At 46.2% G+C, this 20,454-nt stretch overlaps 1 pseudogene; it reads right to left on the reverse strand.

Annotated features, from left to right (window-relative positions):
- The window catches only part of LOC140198442 (uncharacterized), a 50,268-nt pseudogene that overhangs the window by 22,791 nt on the left and 7,023 nt on the right, over window positions 1–20,454 (reverse strand).

The following is a 20,454-nucleotide window of genomic DNA, read 5'->3' on the forward strand; positions in this document are numbered from 1 at the left end:
GTCAATCTTGTTTGTTTATTTATTTATTGATGTACAGAGTGGAAAAGGCCCTTTGAGCCACACCAGGAAATGCTCATTTATCAACCAGACAACTTACAATGACCTAACCTACCAGCTGAAACGGTTTTAGCCTGTGGGAGGAAACTGGACAGGTAACCCAGGGAACCATCCACAAACCCCGAATGATTTCTTACCTTCAGCTGCCGGATCGCAGTCTCCCCTTTCTGTTTACTCCAAACACTCTGATTCATTCGCTCTTGCAGAAGCTTCAGTGATTCTTCCAACTTTTCCTGAAAGTCAAAAGACGCAGAAGAAGATCTGAGAAAGGAACCTTCCCAGGTCACTGACACTTATTAACCTTGAAGTGGAAGGTAGGGGCAGGGGGATAATCCCAGAACCCATGGGGGAAACAGAATCATTCTCTCTTGTCTTCTCACCTCTCATATTCATCTCCCCTTCTCCTTTCATCTTCTAGTCTCTCGATCATCCTCAATATTGTCCTTATGCTACCCTTCCCCTCCCCCATCACCCTGCCTTTTTTCTCCTTCTCCACTTCCCTTCCATTCTATCATCTCCAATGGATTCTATTTGCCTTCATCTATCAGAACCGTCTCCATCATCCGCTGCCTCACCTCAACCTCTCCCCTCCATGCCTCCCAATTCTACCATATAAGGTTCAAAGTTAATTTATTATCAAAGTGTTTGTACATCATCATATGTTACCTTGAGATTGATTGAAAAACTAGAATATAAAAAAGTCTGACAAACAACCAATGCCAATGTGTAAAAGACAAAGCATACAAATAATAAAATAATAAAGAAGTAACATTGAGAACGTGAGTTGTCGTGCCCTTGAAGGTGGGTCCATTGGTTGTAGAATCAGTTTAGTGTTGAGGTGAGTGAAGTTATCCACACTGGTTCAGGACCCTGATTGAAGGGTTATACTGTTTCCTACCTGGTGACACGTGACCTTCTACCTCCTTCCCAATGGCAGCAGGGAGAGAAAGCATGGCCTGGATGATAACTAGCCCATCTCCCTTCCCTTGCAAACTCTCACCCGTCAGTCGTTCCCTCATCTACCCACCTCCTTTCGCACTGCTCCACCACTCCTTCTTCCGTTCGACCTTTTCTTCCTTCCCTTTTCTCCTGCCATATTTTCTCTGATTTTCTTCCAATTCAAAACGTCTTTTCCTTCGTTCTTCAACGTCACTCTTACCCTCGCTTTCTCCTCACCTAACTCCAAGAGTATTAGTTCCTGTCCCTCCAACCCGGGCTACGGATTGTTTCCAAACCGGGCATTCCCTAATCTGCTCCTCTGTCTTTACCGTCTTCTTTCCTTCCCCTCCTTCATCGCCCTCTCTCTGCGTCCTGCTCCACCTCTCTCAATGTTTCCCTTCTCCGTCTCCCTGTACTTTCGGCACTTACCCACCCGCCCCTCTCCCCGACCGCACGGCGGTGAGTTCAGGCGGGCGATCTCGCACCTTGTTCGCCCGGGCTGCCTCCTTTATCGGGATGACATTGTGCATCTTGTGCTGTGCAGACAGGCCACACACCAGGCAGATCATCTCCTGCTCCTCCTGACAGAACAGTTTCAGCTTCTCGTCGTGCTCCCGGCAGACAAACTCCTCCTTCTGCTCGGCCGCCCCCACCCTCAGCTGCCTGACCTGCTCCGCGACGTTGCTCAGGATGTGAGCGGGCCTGATGTTCCTCTGGGCGAACACTTGCCGGCACTGAGGACAGGAGACATCCCCCGAGACCCTCTCCCAAACCTGAGAGATGCACGTTGCGCAGAAGTGATGTCCACACTCGAGGGAGACCGGATCGGTGAACACCTCCAGACAAATGGGACACGTTAATTCCTGGACCAGGTTTGCAGAAGCCATCTTGCTCCTCTCTCCCCTACTAGGAACTTTCACATTCAATTCTGAGTAAGTGTTGCACTTCCTGTTTTTGATCCCATGTGACCTCTGAGAGGCTGCTGACGTGGATTGCTATTGGTTTATTCTGCCACAAGTCCCGAGCCTGTCTTGCAGACTCTTCACACAGATCAGACTATTTCACCGTATATAGAGGTAGAGAATAGCAGAATGCAGAATAAAGTATAACAGCTACAGAGAAAGTGCAGAGCGGGTGAACAATAAAGTGCAAGGTCATAACGAGGTAGATCGTAAATTCAACTGTCTGTACTCACGTCCTTCCGCAGATGCGCAGCAGAGAGCGTTCTAACATGTTGTTATCACTGAAAGGTATCGACCCTCCACTGCGGCGGGTAGAGGATTATATAACGGTTTGTGGAAACTATACGTCGGCAACAGCCTACTCGCCATCAAGGAAGGTGCAGAAAACTCATATGCAGAAAGGTGCCACAAATAATACCAAGGATCCCACCCACCCTGCTCTCGGACTGTTTGTCCCACTTCCATCAGGGAGGAGGATTCGTAGTATCCTTACCAAGGCTACCTGTCACGACCACAGATTCGGCAGCACGGTAGACGCGGCAATTGCGCATGTGAATATGCACGTGTCCCCTAATTATTATCTAATTGTGATAGCATTTACTCATACTTGTCGTCATAGTGCTTGTCGAGACTTGGACAGGGCACAGCAACGCTTCGCTGTCTGTATTTGGCTTTACCTGAGAAATTGGACCGTCGAGCCAACTGACTCTGATGACTGGCGGTGTTCGTTTAATATTTAGATGTTCTTTTCAGCCGCAGTGTAGGCTTCGTTTTTCCCTTTGAGAGTTTTAGTTAACTGCTCTGTTTGGCCTAGCGTCTATTGTTTTATTTTCCCTTTAACACTGTTCGCATTCAAGTTCGTGAACTATTGACCCGCGTCGGTGTCTCTCATTCCGCCCTTGGGCCATATTCGAACCTGGTGACAGCAAGTCTCAAACACACAAAGTTGGACCCAGCAGGGAGAGAGCAGCTGACCTTGGCCGTGAGATTTATTGGTCAGGTAGGAGACAAGCCATAGGCAATGGAATCTGTTCTCAGTGAAGTTACGGAGGCAATAAAGCAGATAATCTCATGTTGACAAGCCCAGTCTCACTTGGAGGAACAGGTATCATCCCTAGCCGCAACTGTTCAAAAGCTCACCACAGACAATCGGACTCAGGTGTCTGTGATCTCCGCACTCACAGCCGCCGTCCACGAACTTACTGTGAACAGCCAGCATCAGCTGAGAGCCATTAACGTTCTCGCCAACGCAATTCAGCAGCCTCTCAGGCCGCTTCAGTCCCACTCCCATAATCTCGCAGGTCCTCCTTTTCTGCTGCCCCGACAACTCTGCTGCTAATGCTCCCGCTCCAGAGCTGACTCCAGCATTCGGACCTCTACAGACACCCGCGTCCATACAAGAACTGAGTATTCCACCACCAGGCAGATATTCTGGTGATCCCAGTGGTTGTACGACATTCTAAGCCCAGTCTTGTCGTTTTGGTGATGATATGCAAAAACTGGCGTACATGGTCAATCTTCTTGATGGACCTCCACTCAGCCTGTTTAACGCTTTACAGGAGCAAGGATACCTTGATGTTCGGTCGTTCCAACATTTTATGTCGGCGTTAAGGACAGTTTTTGATCTTCTATTAAGGAGTCAGGAGGCTGCCCACCACTCTTGGACCTGCACCAAGGCAGAGGAACGCTGAGGGCCTATGCAGTTAAATTCCGTACCCTTGCTGTAGAGACGGGTTGGAATGAGTGATCTCTCATCACTGCCTTCCAGCGTGGCCTGAACGCAGGGGTCCGGCATGAGATCGCCGTCCGGGACGAGCAGGATAGTCTGAATGACCTGATTAATCTGGCTATTTGAGTTGACGACCGGGTAACTGAGTGGCGCAGGAAAAGAATGTTTCAAACTTCCTACGCGTCGCCAGGTCACCACCTTTCCTCGCCCCCTCCCCCTCCGTCACCACCCAGAACCCAGCCCACAGATACGGAGCCTGTGCAAGTGGGGCGCATGTGCCTGTCTTAAGGAGGAACGAGAGCGGCGCCAGAAAACAGGTTCCTGCCTCTATTGCGATGAGCCAGGGCTTTCTGGGCGGCATGTTCCAAGGGTCCAGTAAAAGAGAATACCCGTCTGCAGGGACGGGAATCCTGACAGGTTGGTTCTCTCTTCAGTCAGCTCCCCCTAATTCTATAATGCTCGCAGCTTCCTTGTCGTGGAGGTCTCAGACCCATGAAGTTGAAGCGTTTATCGACTCTGGTGCAGCCGGGAATCTTATGGACATCTCTCTCGCTCAAAGATGGGGAACTGAGAGTCAAGATCAACGTCAAGGCACTGGACGGTCGACCTCTAGGAACTGGCCAGGTCCACCTTTTCACCCACCACTGGTGCTCGAAGGTATCCATCATCTTTCTGTCTGGTTAATTCACCTGAACTGCTACTGGTACCTGGTCTCCCTGGTTATCCCAACATAACCCACGGATCGATTGGTCTCTGGAGGTACTCCAAGAGTGGGAACCGGCATGCCTGTCTACCTGTCTGGGTCCAGCTCAAGCTCCGTTCCATGAATCCCCTCCTGTGTCTGCTAAGGATGTGGACCTGTCTGGGAGTCCGGCTGTATATGCGGTAACAGCTACAGAAAGTGCAGCGCAGGTAAGCAATAAGGCGCAAGGTCATAACGAGGTAGATCGGGAATTGAAGAGTCTGTCTTTGCGTCTTTCTGCAGATGCGCAATAGAGAGCGTTCTCACCTGTATCACTGAATGGTGTGGAAGCTGCACTGCGGCAGGCCGAAGACTCTGTAACGGTTTGTCAAAAGTACCCATCGGCACAGCCTACTCGTCATCAAGGATGTATACGCAGAAAGGTCCCAGAGAAGGGCCTGAACTATGAAGGATTATACCCACCCTGTTTGCCCCACTCCCATGAGGGAGGGGGCTGCGTAGCTTCCACAACGGGACCACCAGGCTCAAAAACAGTTACTTTCCGCAAGCAGTGAGGCTGATCAACACCTCCACCCATTTACCCACACCACATCTTCCCCCACCCCAACACCACTACTTTATCATTTCCTGTCAGTCACCTCATGTGAAGATACTCATGTGCCGAGCATCACTTTCAATCTGTGTGTGTGAGCTATCTTTTGTACTTGTATTTATTTTTTTTTTAAATCTCAGTCTTATTCGAGGTGCCGGTGGTGTAGTGGTATCCGCAAAAGGACTTCGGAACGAGAGGTCCCGGGCTCCAATCCGGCCGGAGCCTGGCACACTTTCCACCGGTGCGGGGTTGAGCGTCGAGCTGGTAACTCGATCTCGTAACACAGCCAAACGTTGAAAACGGCAAGGTCACCGTCCGATGCGCCAAACAGGAGGCAGGGAGGAACCCGACCATTCTTTACCTTATTATTTTTCAGAAATACATCAGACCCAGAGTAACAATTATTTTGTTCCCCTTTACATCTATGTACTGGAAATAACATGAAACTATCTTCTATCTTATCACACCTGTGAGCCCCTTAATAATCTTATAACTGGCCTTAAGCCTGGTGGTACAGTACATGCGTTCAGACTTTCGTACATTCTGCTCAATGAGAGCGAGTTCGCAAGACTATGCTGAAATTCAGAAGACTGAGAGAAGACCTTACACAGTAGCAGCATTTTTTCATTTTTTTTAATTTTGTAGAATCATATCAACAAAATAAACTTTATTCATGATAAAAATATTTAAAAGAATAAACCATGCGATGAGCTTTCATTTGTTACATTTACTGTCAATGCTTTCCGAACTGATGTTTATGAATGATATGATTCGCATTCACACTCACCAACAGCCCTGCTGCCAGTCCTGTGGCTCTCCGGGGCAGTATACTACTACGATAATTGAGGGGCTTCCTCGCCCCACGCTGCCCCTCCCTCTCCGGTACAAGAAGACCCGACACTGTGTTCCTGTCCCACCGAGCCCTCCGGGTGGTTGCAATGAGCGTCAGTGCGTCCCTCAGCACGTACTCCTGCGCTCTGGAATGTGCCAGTCGACAGCCTCCCTCACGGACACCTCGATGTACCGGCCGGTAAAAGCAGTTAAAATTATGTAGAGGAGAGATAACACAAAGGAATGGAGGTTGTTTCTACTAGTGGGTGAGGTTGCTTTTCTCAGACAGTGGTGAATTTGTGCAATTATTTGCCCGGTGAAGCAGTGGAGAGTACCACATTAAGTAAATATTTAAGACCCAGTAAGACATATGTTTGCATAGCAGGGGAATTTGGGTGGTGGGGGAAAGGCAGGTTGGTGGAGGTGGAGCACCTTTTTGAGCACCTTCTCCCTTGTAATAGTAACTGCACTCACTTCTCTTCCTTCATGCTCTTCCATACCCGGAACACTGCTAGTGTCTTCCACAGTGAAAACTGATTGCCTCATTTAGTTCATCTGCCATCTCCTTGTCCACATCTTTACTTCTCCAGCCAACAGTTAGCAACTGTTTGCATCAGCAATCAACAGTGTGAGGATTGCTGGGGCCAGCCTGCAAATGTTGCCATGCTTCCAGCATCAAAATCGTATGCCCACAATTTATTAATCCTCACTGGTATATCTTTGGAATGTGGAACGAAACCAGAGCACCCAGAGGAAATCCACACAGTCATGGAGAGAATATACAAATGCCTTACAGACAGTGGTGGGAATTGAAAACTGATCACTCGTGCTGTACTAGCGTTACATTAACCACTACACTGCTGTAGAGCACTGCAACTAGAATTTACTTGCATCTTTAAAGGACCGCAGTTTTCAACAAAAATATTAACCAATAAATGACATTATTTGCTTAATTTTAACAAGTTCCCGTGTAGCTTCAGTTTGCACACATCACAAATAACCAGTCACTGGAGGTTTTCTGTAAACCTCATGGACTCAGGGCTTCTTCAAAGAAAACTTCTGTCTCATCTATTGGAGTCGGAAAATGCCACATTGCCCCTGAGCCTGCCTCACTGTTCAGTGAGATGACCACTGACTTAATTTTGGCCTTCAACTGCACTTTCCTGTCTGTTCCCATTAACTAGGGATTCCCTGTACTGCAAAATCGATCTGTCTCAGTCATGAATCTAGCTGCAGGGTAGTGAATCTATTGAACTCATCGCCACAGACGGCTGTGGAGGCCAAGTCATTGGGCACATCCAAAGCAGAGGCGGACAGGTTTCGATTAGTAAGACTGTCAAAGCCTATGGGGAGAAGGCTGGAGACTGGGCCATGATGGAACAGCAGAGGAGACTCGATGAGCCGAATGGCTTAATTCTGCTCCTATGCCTTGTATATTCCTTGGTTTGGTCTGAACATGTCTCTAGGATAAAGAAATACAAAATGTCACGAGCTGGACTGTTCAGCGGTTTCTAATGTGTTCCGTATGTTTGTTTCAGATTACAGAGATTACTTTCACTGCTTCAAAATAATGAAATAAATTGCAAATAATGCAATTTCCTAGATCTGCTATGGATAGTACTGACAAGAACGAGGGTCTCGGTGCTCTCTTCCTCGAAGTTGGTGGAAGTGGAGTCTTTGAAGCACTGTTAAGACGGAGGGAAAAGGTTGTCATGATCAGGTGGGACCTCAGAGTTGAGGTGATCAGCTACGAGCCCGTTGATCAAGGAACAAATTTATTCACCACATACATTTACATGTATTAGGAATTTGCTGTGGTGTGTTCATCAGGATGTGACATGCAACAGAAAACCAGCAGCATTCAACAACTATAAACAATTATGTAAACAGTAAAGTTAGAGGTGAAATACGAATATGAAATAAAATGTGTGTAAATACATAAATGCCAGCTTGTATTTACAATGTAAACAGGTGATTAAAAAGTGCCTGGGGGCTTTACAGTGCAGTGCAGTGACGGGGGTAATAGACAGAGGATCAGATTAACTGTATAACGGCAGACACATTTTTTACATGGAGTGAAGTTTTGTTTGAACAGCCCTTTGGAGCACAATAGATATTTCTGCCTGTTTCTTTGTTCTCGACGCATGCAAACACGGGAATACAGGACTCAGCGGACAAATGGTATTATTTTGAGCCCGTGGTGACGGGGCTTGGTGTCCTGATGAAGGATCTCATCTCGAAAACTCGTCTGTTCACTCTATTCCATAGATGCTACCTGATCTGCTGAGTTCTTCCAGTATTTTGTGTGTCTGTTGCCGAGGCTCGCTGTGGTCATAGTCCAAACAGTAGCGGTCCCCAACCACCGGGCCACGGACGGGTACCGGGCCGCCAAGCATGTGCTACCGGGCCGCGAGGAAACGATATGATTTGGCAATATGAGTCAGCTGCACCTTTCCTCATTCCCTGTCACGGCCATGTTGAACTTGAAAGCACGTGAGGTCATGACCCCCGCGTCATCCATGTGCGGGCGGGAAGGAGATCAACTCCTCGAGCTTGCAAATGACGGCGGACTGAAAAGTATGTTTGACATAACATCTCTGCCGGTATTCTGGATCAAAGTCAAGGCTGAATATCCTGAGATAGCCACGAAAGCACTGAAAACGTTGCTTCCATTTCCAACATATCTCTGCAATGAATGCAACGAAAACTAAATTGCGGAATAAACTGGACATTAGGAACCCCCTTCGAGTATCACTGTCTCTCATCACCCCTCGATAGGACCATCTTGTTGCAGGGAAACAAGCCCAGGGCTCCCACTGATTCAGTGATATTGGTGTGTTGCAATGATCTTATATGTTCATACGGGGAAAATACATGCTGTGTTTTTAATATCCAAACATTACTTAAAATGTTATGATGCTATTGACTTATAAAACCATATAACAATTACAGCATGTAAACAGGCCATCTCGGCCCTTCTAGTCCGTGCCGAACGCTACTCTCACCTAGTCCCACTGACCTGCACTCAGCCCATAACCCTCCATTCCTTTCCTCTCCTTATACCTATACAATTTTTCTTTAAATGATAATATCGAACCTGCCTCTACCACTTCTACTGGAAGTTCGTTCAATACTTACTTCAAGCTTCCCTGTCCTCCCCTGATAATTGACTTATCACTATATTCATGCGAGGAAAATATGTGCTGTATGTTTAATATTAAATTCGTTAGATAAACACTTTTAGGAACGTAATTGATAAATTGAGTGTATTAGCCATTTATCACCTATATTCTGGTAGTGATTAACACTCCACCCCGCACCCCGGACAGAATCTCCAGAATCGCCAAAAAGGATTTGTAGTAAAAAAAATCGACACGTGCACACATGCGCAATGATGCTCACGCAAGGCTTCATGGTCATTGTAGTTTTACTTGGGTAAACACAACGTATTTGACTGCTACTCTTCTCACCCTGTCCCTTGCAAAAACGCCATCCCCTTCTTTCAATTCCTCCGTCTCCGCAGCATCTGCTCTCAGGATGAGGCTTTTCATTCTAGGACGAGGGAGATGTCCTCCTTTTTTAAAGAAAGGGGCTTCCCTTCCTCCACTATCAACTCTGCTCTTAAACGCATCTCCCCCATTTCACGTACATCTGCTCTCACTCCATCCTCCCGCCACCCCACTAGGAATAGGGTTCCCCTGGTCCTCACCTACCACCCCACCAGCCTCCGAGTCCAACATATTATTCTCCGTAACTTCCACCACCTCCAACAGGATCCCACCACTAAGCACATCTTTCCCTCCCCCCTTCTCTGCATTCCGCAGGGATCGCTCCCTACGCAACTCCCTTGTCCATTCGTCCCCCCCATCCCTCCCCACTGATCTCCCTCCTGGCACTTATCCATGTAAGCGGAACAAGTGCTACACATGCCCTTACACTTCCTCCCTTACCACCATTCAGGGCCCCAAACAGTCCTTCCAGGTGAGGCGACACTTCACCTGTGAGTCGACTGGGGTGATATACTGCATCCGGTGCTCCCGATGTGGCCTTTTATATATTGGCGAGACCCGACGAAGACTGGGAGACCGCTTTGCTGAACATCTACGCTCTGTCCGCCAGAGAAAGCAGGATCTCCCAGTGGCCACACATTTTAATTCCACATCCCATTCCCATTCTGACATGTCTATCCACGGCCTCCTCTACTGTAAAGATGAAGCCACACTCAGGTTGGAGGAACAACACCTTATATTCCGTCTGGGTAGCCTCCACCCTGATGGCATGAACATCGACTTCTCTAACTTCCGCTAAGGCCCCACCTCCCCCTCGTACCCCATCTGTTACTTATTTTTATACACACATTCTTTCTCTCACTCTCCTTTTTCTCCCTCTGTCCCTCTGAATATACCCCTTGCCCATCCTCTGGGTTCCCCCACCCACCGTCTTTCTTCCCGGACCTCCTGTCCCATGATCCTCTCGTATCCCCTTTTGCCTATCACCTGTCCAGCTCTTGGTTCCATCCCTCCCCCTCCTGTCTTCTCCTATCATTTTGTATCTCCCCCTCCCCCTCCAACTTTCAAATCTCTCACTCACTCTTTCTTCAGTTAGTCCTGACGAAGGGTCTCGGCCTGAAACGTCGACTGCACCTCTTCCTACAGATGCTGCTTGGCCTGCTGCGTTCACCAGCAACTTTGATGTGTGTGTTGCTTGAATTTCCAGCATCTGCAGAATTCCTGTTGACTGCTACTCTTGTCCGTTGGCAACCCTACTCACACCGCCCCCCACTCCCTCCCCCCGGTCTGCCGGTCCGCAAGAATATTGTCAATTTTAAACCGATCCGCACTGCAAAAAAGGTTGAGGACCCCTGCCATACAGTCACCAGGTGGCAGTATTGCACTTACTGTTCTGATCCTGTGCGACCCGTGAGAAGGCTGAACACGTGGAAATGATAATGCCACATGTACGGGGACACAAAGAAAAAGGTTGCCATGCATACTGTTTAGACGGAGGAAATATTACAGCATACATAGAGCCAGAACAATCACAGAACACAGATTAAAGTTACAAAGTTAACAGTTGCAGAGAAACACACACAAAATGCTGGAGTAAATCAGCAGACCAGGCAGCATCTGTGGTGAAGAGCGCAGTCGACGTTTCGGTCCAAGACCCTTGCTTGTGTAACATACTGTAAGGTTTCTCTGTAGCAGCAATGTTTGGGTTATGACTATTCACTATTTAACTATTCAACTACTTATGGTTTTAGTACTATTTATTATCTATGGTGCAACTGTAACAAAAATCAATTTCCCCTGGGATCAGTAAAGTATGACTGCGACTATGACTAGATAAAGGGGTCTGGAATACTGGGGCTATCGAATGAGAGAAATGTTGTTCTTTCTCGTGAGTCTGGAAGAGAGATTTTCTCAGTCTTTTGCCAGGGAGAGATGAGGAGAGAAGAGACGCGAATGGGGAGAGTTGGTAGACCGCCAGACAGAGTGATCTTGGAGAGAGGGTCTGAAGGTCAGCGACGATCCGAGTAGGTCGAAGGTGGACGACTGGCTTATCAGTGAGCTCCAATATTGTTTCATGAGAATGGACCCTTTTTCTTTTATTTGTTTTTTTTTACTAACTATATAGTCAAAGTAAGAATTATAAAGCTCAATTGTTTAATTGCATGTTGTGTACTGTTTTTGTTATTTCAGGGTACTGATTTGTAATGGGGACACATTGTGCAGCATCCATCCAGACAAGATTTCATAAGTTTGGCCAGGCAGGGGGTTATCACCCCCTATATTAAGCCACGAGCTGAAGCAAGAGTTACTCTTGGATTTGCAGCACCTGCAAACTTTCTCTTGTTTTATAATCATGACATAGAAGCTGCCTTGATCCTGGCTGTAGGTGCTTTAAGACTTTTGTATCTGCTGTCCCGTGGGAGGGAGGAGTCCTCTGGAACTTGCTGAAGAATGGGAGAGATCCTATCGAGACAGCGACAATTACGAAAAGGATAGATGACAGAGGCAATAAAGTTGTTTTCATTGGTATATGAGACAAGAAACAGGGGACAGAGTCCCTGAAGGTGGGGGTGGGGGAGCAAATTCAGGATTATGAGGAGATAATACTTTTCTCAGAGAGAGTGAATCTGTGCAATTCTCTTCCCGGGGAAGCAGCAGGGGCCACCTCATTAGATATTGTTTAGACACAGTTACAGTGGATTTGATTATTGCATGGCAGAGAATTAATGGTCATGGGGAAACGGTAGATAGGTGGATCTGAGTCTATGGTCAGGTCAGCCCTGATCTTATTGAATGGTGAGCAGATACAAAGGCCAGATTGCCTACATCTGCTCTGATTTTCTAATGAGAAGAGAGAATGTCCAGTGTGTGGCTGGCTGTCTAGTGGCATTACCCTGGAACAGAAGGTTGTTGGTTCAATTCCGGGCCCTGGCAAAGTTCCCTGCATTCCCAAGGAATCACACACAAATTTCTGATTCATTAACCTCAGACCTGTCTGCACTGTGAGTGGGTACAAAGTACTGAAGTCCATTTTGGTGGAAATTCTGACATTGACTTTGGTGTCCTGGGCATCATTTACTTACCACTATTGCCAGACCTGGTCATACCCACACTACGTTCTGTGGGGTCTTGCTGCCCAGAGGCTGCTTATCTACTGTGCAGCAAAATCCCAGTTCTTTATCCCAGGGGCATCAATGACCAATATCAGAGAACATCTGTTTATGGTGAGTGGTTGAAAGTCTCAGGGAGATGTCAGATGTCTGTTTCTCAGCAGGTGTCTGGAATACATTGCTGGAAGAGGCTGATACAAGAGGGACATTTATAAAAGACTTCAGTAAGTCCACTGATGTGAGAAAATTGGAGGGGTTAGATTATTTCTGGACTGGGTTTATATAGTTTAGCATAATGTGGTGGGCCGAAGGGCCCATACTGTACTATACTGTTCTGTGTTCTGTTCTATTTCTTCCATAAATATCTGGATCTTAAAACTACCTTCACTGGGTTTGAAGCACTGAGAGGCAAGCTGAGGGGGGGGGGAGGGGGCTATGGAAATCCAATTTTTTCTCTTCCCGTTTTATCCTGAAAAAAAAGACTCGAATTCAAATTTCATGGATCTTCTGAAAAGGAGAGAAACTGGACAAAGCATTAGTAACTAAGAAGTTTAATCACCTGTTTTCACCCTGTCTCCTGTACCTTTCCCTCCAGCATCTCAGTGGTTTACTTGACAGATGAAGTGGAATGCCTAAAGAGGAAAGGTTTGGTCAGCTCAGAAGTTGTTGGAGATGTGAAATAAGAATGGAAAATGCAGGAAACACTCAGCAGGTCGGGCATCAGCTGTGGAGAAGAAAACTGATTTGATATTTCTGATCTGCCTATGTGTTTGCAACATATTTTCATTTATCTTGGACACTCTAGACTTTAGTGTAGAAGAGGGAGAGGTGAGTGATTGGATTGGAATTGGCTTATTTTTCTCACATGTACTGAGGTGCAGTGAAAAGTGTGACCTGCATACTGTTCATACAGATTAAATCATTACACAGTGCATCGAGGTAGAACTACAATGAAAATCCAGTGCAGGTAGACAATAAGGTACAAGATCATGACAATTGTCTCAGGGTAGACAGACTGTCACAAACCAGGTTCCACAACAGGAGGACCCCCTCCCACCCCCGACCCCAACCCGGCATCAGATGTTGGTGTTTCTGTCTGCCCTTTGGCACGTGTGGAACAATCAAAGGAATTCTGTCTCCCAGGCCACGCAGACAGGATGGTCACTGGAGTGAAGTCTGTGGGTGGGTGGTTGCTGGTGGTGCCCAGAGATCGGTGCTTGCAGACCTGTGTGGGGTTGGGCATTGACATTGATGTTCCCCTCTCATAGGATTAATGGGAGGTTGGGAAAGCATAGAGACGGTGGGAAAGAAAACCAGAGTGCGGGTGTCTGAAGATATCGATGAGTTGTTGGACTGGAGGAGATTACAAACTAGTGGGGAAGTGATATTGTGAGAGGGATTTGAAAACAAGAGGTTGGTGAAACATTTCCAATCTTGAGGGGCAGTGTAGCTTGGTGAGACTGGAGAAGACAATATTGTTGTTGTGGAGATGGTCGTCCCGTAACTTTGGAGCCAGAGGTGTTGTCACTGAGTAGATGAGACACAGGATGGGTCTTGGCAGGGATATCAGAGACAAGGGGTGTATGTGTTGTGGGTTGGGGTAATAAGACATTGATCTCTGTAGTTTTAAACTCACCTTTAGAAGTGTTCAGACCCCCACCCCACCTGTTTTACAGGTTTCTCACCTTCAGGTACATTATCTGTGCAATACAATGTTCATCAGCTCATTACCTTCTCCATACATCCACTGACATCTGGAGACATTTGATATTGGGATTTGGAATTCTGGAGATACTGGGAATTGGGGAGTATCTTCCCAACATTCACTGTTCAATTGCCCAATTTCTGATCTGTACACAGTGAACAAACCCCATCCTCAGCTCCAACACGATAGGTACATTGGGAAAGATACATGTACTGTGGAGGGGTAAGGCAGCCTGGTGAGGGTATTAGAAACACAGACTGCAAAACAGATATTGGTAAATCTTTGGGTGCAGTGAGGCGGGGGAAGGGGTGTGGTGAATAATTCAAATGTGAAAGAGAAAATTATCTGGAAAACTGATACATTGTAGGGGAGATCAAGAAAAAGGGAGATTCAGTGGAGAGGGTCAGCAACTTCAAATTCCTGTGTGTTAACGTAGGAGATGACTTATTCTAGGCTCAGCGCATAAATATGATCACAAGGAAGGCGTGTCAGTGACTTTACTTTATTAGCAGGTTCAGATTGTCATGAAACAGTTTAACAAACTTCTACAAATGTCCGGCTGAAAGTATCCTGTGGTTGCATTATGGTCTGGTACAGCAATTCAAACATGCAGGAATGTTGGAAGCTGCAGAGTAGTGGTCCCTGTCCAATACATCACTGACACACCCCACCCCATTTTGGTTGTATTTACATGAGACACTGCCTCAAGGCGGCAAAATCTGTTACTGACGATCCTGACTGTCCAAGTCATCTTCTTGCACCTACCATCAGATAGGAGGTATAGAGACCTGAAGTCCCACACCACCATGTACAAGAACAGTTACTTTCCTTCAACCAGTCAGGTGTTAAAACAATCTGCACAACACTAATCACTCCAGATTAGCAAAACCTGACCCCTTCGATCAATTTGCCCTAAAATGGACTTTGTTTTTCTTGTCTTCATATTGTGTTCCTTCCTGTAAATACTGTGCATAATTTATGCTTGATTAGTTTCCCTTGTGAAAGCTGTTTCTATGATGCAGTGTGTCTTGATGCTGCTGCAGGTTTTTCATTGCACCTGTGCAGACATGTACTTGTGCACGTGACAATAAACTACCTTGACTTTGACAAAACTAAACCTCATCCTGGGATTGCATTTCCGGTACATTTCACCACACACAACGTACTGGATGCATGGAACACTCTGAATACTGCTGAGGTCATCAATAAAGATTATGGACATGTTCAAACACATTTTACTGACTTTGAGTTCCACCTTAGCTTCACTAGGCTTTAAGGATCTCTGTTCAATTGGACCAGTTCTCACATGGTGGTCTGGACCTGAAATATTAACAATGTTTCCACCATTGCTGAGTGCTCTGGCCTTTTCTGGTTGTATTTCAGAGAATTGGTGCAGTGAGATCTGCTCAATGGGTCCAGAGAAGTCTGACACCTCAGAGAACATGTCCCATTGTGTTAAGTGGTGAGCAGTGTGAGTGGTTCAGAGTTTTTGCCTGATTTGTTATTACATGGATTTAAGATGAGACAAAGTTTTTCAGTGAAACTGTCTGTGTAGGTGTGGAGGTGACACATGTTGTCAGCATTGTAAAATGACAATTAGCCCTGCTCCTAATCCAGGTAAACCCCTAGTTTTCAGAGTTTAATTTCCAGATGGGAGATGACCACTGGTATCTTCACTGCATTAGAAGAGACAAAAATAACCCACTGTCCCTGTTCTGGTGTGTAGATGTCTCCATCCCTGTTTACAGACTCTTTGCAGACACCCACAACCCAGCTAAACTTATTTCCAACATACACCTCCCAGTAGTGCCTCCCAGACAGGAAACTCTGTGAACTCAAAACACACAAATCTTTTACAAATCTTCTCGGGTGATCCTGACGATTTTGATCGGTGGTCACGCAGTGCACACTCATCAGGTCCTGAGAGAGGACGAGATTATTGTGCGCTGTATCCGGGTCCAGCATCAGCCGCTCTGGCACTGAAACAAAACAGTTACAGTAAGAAAACCAGGTGGAACTGCCAGGATCTGAGCTGACAGTGATGACCACCGTCTCCTCCCTCAGCCCAGGAAGTGTGGAGCCCTGGAGGAGATTTCAATCCCCACTGCTCCATCCGTCCTATTTAACACCTCAATCCCCTTCCTCTGCCCAGCTGACCGTATTCTATGATGTTTTATGTGGCTGCAGTTCTCTCTGTTTAAAAGCTAAACAGGACGAGCCATGACAGCTCCATTCCCAGCGACACAGCAGCCCGTGAGGGGCCAGGGCCGAGTGGACATTGATTATTTAAACTGCAGATGCTGGAGATGTGAACCCAAAACAGAAATGTATCAGTACAGGCAGCATTTCCCATGGTAGAGCGATCAAAAACAAGAGGGTGGAGGTTTAAGGGGAGAGTAAGGAGATTTAAAGGTGATCTGTGGGGTAAGTGCTTCACACAGAGAGCGCTTGCTATCTGGAACGTTCTCCCAGAGGAAGTGGTGGGATCAGATACAATTGCCAGTTTTAAGAGACATTTAGACAGACATGTGAATAGGCCAAGCACAGAGGGATACGAGCCGAATGTGGGCACATGGGATTAGTGTACAGTAGATGGCCAGAGTGGGCTGAAGGCTTGCTTCTGTACAGTAGAACTCTACAACTCTGAACAACCAGGACTGGGTGACAAAATCTATGCTCAAATAAAAATCGAAAAATGCAGATGCTGGAAATTTGAAATAAGAACAGAGAGTTCTGGAGTCATCAGATCAGGTTGGAACTGTGAAAAGAGTGTGGAAAAACTGTGAATTGATGTTTTAGGTTGTAACAAAGATCTGTACTTGCAAGTAGATTTGTGGCAAATTCAGCACCAGATATCAGAGGGTATCACTACTTGAAACTACAGGTCAGTGTCAGAATAAGGGGCAAAGCCTTCGGATTTGAGAGGAGGAGAAATTTCTTCCCTCGGAAGGAGATGAACATCAGGAATTCTCTTTTTGCAGAAGCCAATATTGTTTAAGTCACAGAATTTATGAAGGATGGAGGTGGATCAGTCTCTGGGTATGAAATGTATCGGGGGTAATCTGAGACACAAGGGATGGTGGAACAGACCTGATGGGCTGAGTGGCCTAATTCTGCTCCTATGTCTTATGGTCTATTAGGAGAGAGCAGGACCAAGGTATTGAGACTGATGATCATCCATGATTGTGTGTGTGGATCAGTGACGATGTTTGCATGCTCCTGTGTTGGCTGATAAATGTGATGGATGTGCTGAGCTGGGCTTCAAATGTCCTGAAGGTTTCCACTGGGCTGCACAACAAGGGAAAACCTGGGGATTATCCTAGGAAACACTGGCTGGGACATGCAATGGGTTCACCTGTCAGCTGCGTCTTTGGAGGCAAAATTTTCAGCAATATATATTGCCAAAGGTGAGTTAACCCCAAGCTGAGTGTTCCAGTCCATGAATCAGTGATGGAGGGAACTGAAGCTGCCTCAACTAGGGATGAGGTAGGGAAGGGTGTTGGGGAGGTTCTGGATGCATTACAAGACAGTGCATATGTCAGGTTGTGTGTGTCAGAAGCAGAAATGTTTCACACACTGAACACATGCCTGATAAGGAATGGTAACTGATAAATGTAGAGAGTAGCATCTGGAGTTTCTGGAATTACAGTAGAGAAGGCAGGGCAGTGGGGAGAAGGGGAATTACAGAGACAGAGAAAGATACCTGGTGAAATCATGGCTCTCATTTCCTTCCACACTTTGAGATACCTCAAACTTCCTTCAGCCACATCCTCAGGAAGATCGACAGACACCACTCCAGGACTGAAAACCCGCAACTCACACCTACAAATTCAGGGACAGGAATTAGTGACACACATTACCAAAGACTCTGTCCACACTTCTCACTGTCTCAGTAAAGCAGCCAACATCGTCAAAAATCCCACCCACCCTGAACACTCTCTCTTCTCCCCACCCGTCCCATCAGAGAGAAGGGTACAAAATCATCAAAGCACACCACCAGTCTCAGGGAGAGTTTCTGTCCTGCTGTTAAAAGACTATCGAACAGCCCCCTTGTATGATATAATGGACTGAAGACCTCATCATCCATCTACCACGTCATGCCCTTGCACCTTAATGTCTACTTGCACTGCACTCTCTCTGTAACTGTAACACTTCATTCTGCACTCTTTTGCTGTTTTCCACTGTAATACAATACTGTGCAAAACTTTAAGGCACATTTACACAGCTAGAGTCCCTAAGACATCTGCACGGTACTGTAGTAATTTTCTGTATTGCACTGTACTGCTGCCGCAAAAGAAAAAACAAATTTCATGGCATATCTGAGTGATGATAAACCCGATTCTGATATGGGTTTCTATTGTGGACTGAGAGTGGGAAGGGGGCAGGGAGAGGGGAATCACGGTTGGGAAAAGGGGAAGGGAGAGGGGAGGGAGCAGGAAGCACCAGAGAGACATTCTGTAATGATCAATAAAGGAATTGTTTGAAATCAAATGATCTTGCTTGTTGTCTCAGGGCTGCGTACATCTGCACTCGTGGGGAAAAAAACAGATAGTTAAGCTTACCATACCTTTCTTGAAATTACTCTCTTTCTCTTGCATAAATTTTAAACAACTCATAAGGCAAACGTAATAAATGTCTCAGTTCTGGGTCGAACTTGAGATCAGCACACACGGATTTCACCTTCAACTAAAATGAGAAACTCTATCCTTACTCGTGATGCTTGTTAAACAAGAAAAAGCTTGCTGACACATGTAAGAAGTTGAAAACTGCAGCAAAATATTCATTGCTTTCCTATGAACGGCATGAAACTGTGCTTTCACAGAAATCCAGAACTTGTCCCGGGGCAGGTCAGTAAATCTCGTCTTGAGTGCACGATCAGACTACATCTCACAAAGTTCTTCCTCTTCTCTCAAAGTCAAGTTCTCAGGCTAAGCAGAAGATTCAGAGAAAGGGTCCCTCACCTTGTCGTACACTTGTGTTGAAAGGGAGGAAAAATACTGTTCAGTTTTATTCTGCAGTTATTCCAGGGGGTTTTCAATAAGACTCGAGACTTTCTGATATCCTTCCTCACACTCAAGCCCAAGCAGCAGTGGAAACATTTAAGGTTTCCTTTGGCAACATGATTTTTCCAAAGATTCAATTTCCTTTTAACTCTGAGATTCTGGTCACTTGAAGTCAAAACATTTCCTCCAGTGCCTTGCAGAGACTTGTTTAACTGGTTTATATGTTGAAAAATTTCTGTCAAGTAGATGAGTTTCTACAGCTATTCTTCATCTTCAAAGCACTCAGCAAAATCTGGCCTATTATTTTCTTAAGAGTTCTCCTGCAATTCAGCTTTCAGCTTGAACTGTTGAGAACTTCCTCTGCGAAGCCACTGGATTTCCACATGTAACAGGAGACTGGTTTGCTCTTTGTTGAGGTTTTCACACAGTTTTTCAAACATTCTCGAGTGAACTGGTCTTAAAGCTACTAAATAAGTTGCTTCCTGTATCATTTTACTGACTGACTTTATATTCAAAAGCTGGAAGCTCTGATTCCAATAATCATTTAAGATAATCAGCACTTTTATGTTTCATACGGTTGTGATTTGTCGTTAGCTGTCTTTTCAATATTGCTGGAGCCATTGCTACATTTGTAAGTTGTTTGCCCAGACTAGGCACAACGGAATAAGATAACTTGGATCACCAGTCCGTGAAAACCCATTGATAAGTAGTTTTAATGTAAAGATAGACCTTTATTTGTGTCCGTTGTTGCACTAGTGCAGAGAAATGACTCAGAAAATTCTAATTCTTCATCATTAACCTTATCAGAATTGTCCGTAGGCCTAGGCCTAGAATCCTCCTCTTCCATCTCATACCTTCTCTTCAAAAATCACCACACTGGGCAGTCTTTAGAATGAAACATTTCCGTCCAATTTTCTATACACTGGTACTTTGTTTGCTCCCGTCAGTCAATTGGTGGCGCGTCTGTCATAATGGGGGCATTGGGAACGGACCCAAATGCAAGACATAGACACTGAAGTACCAAGGAACAGGACTTGACTTGAGTAGGGACGTGACAGAATACAGACAAGGAGCAGGGACAAGAACGCAATCTTGGGCTAGGACATGGACAAGACAGGAAACTTGGATAGGGAACTATGCACTAGGAGCCTGGGCTTGGGCTCCGAGCCAGAAACTGTACAGGGACCCAGAACCTGGGTCTTGCCTCAGGCTCAGGCCCCAGAACCAGGCAAGGACATGACATGACTACAGGAGAGGATGCGGCTGGGGTCCAGAGGCTTGAGGCTTGAGACTGGGATCTTGGCTCTCAAACTT

The sequence above is a fragment of the Mobula birostris genome, chromosome 5 (assembly GCF_030028105.1).
Source record: "Mobula birostris isolate sMobBir1 chromosome 5, sMobBir1.hap1, whole genome shotgun sequence".
In the NCBI taxonomy this organism is placed as follows: Eukaryota; Metazoa; Chordata; class Chondrichthyes; order Myliobatiformes; family Myliobatidae; genus Mobula; species Mobula birostris.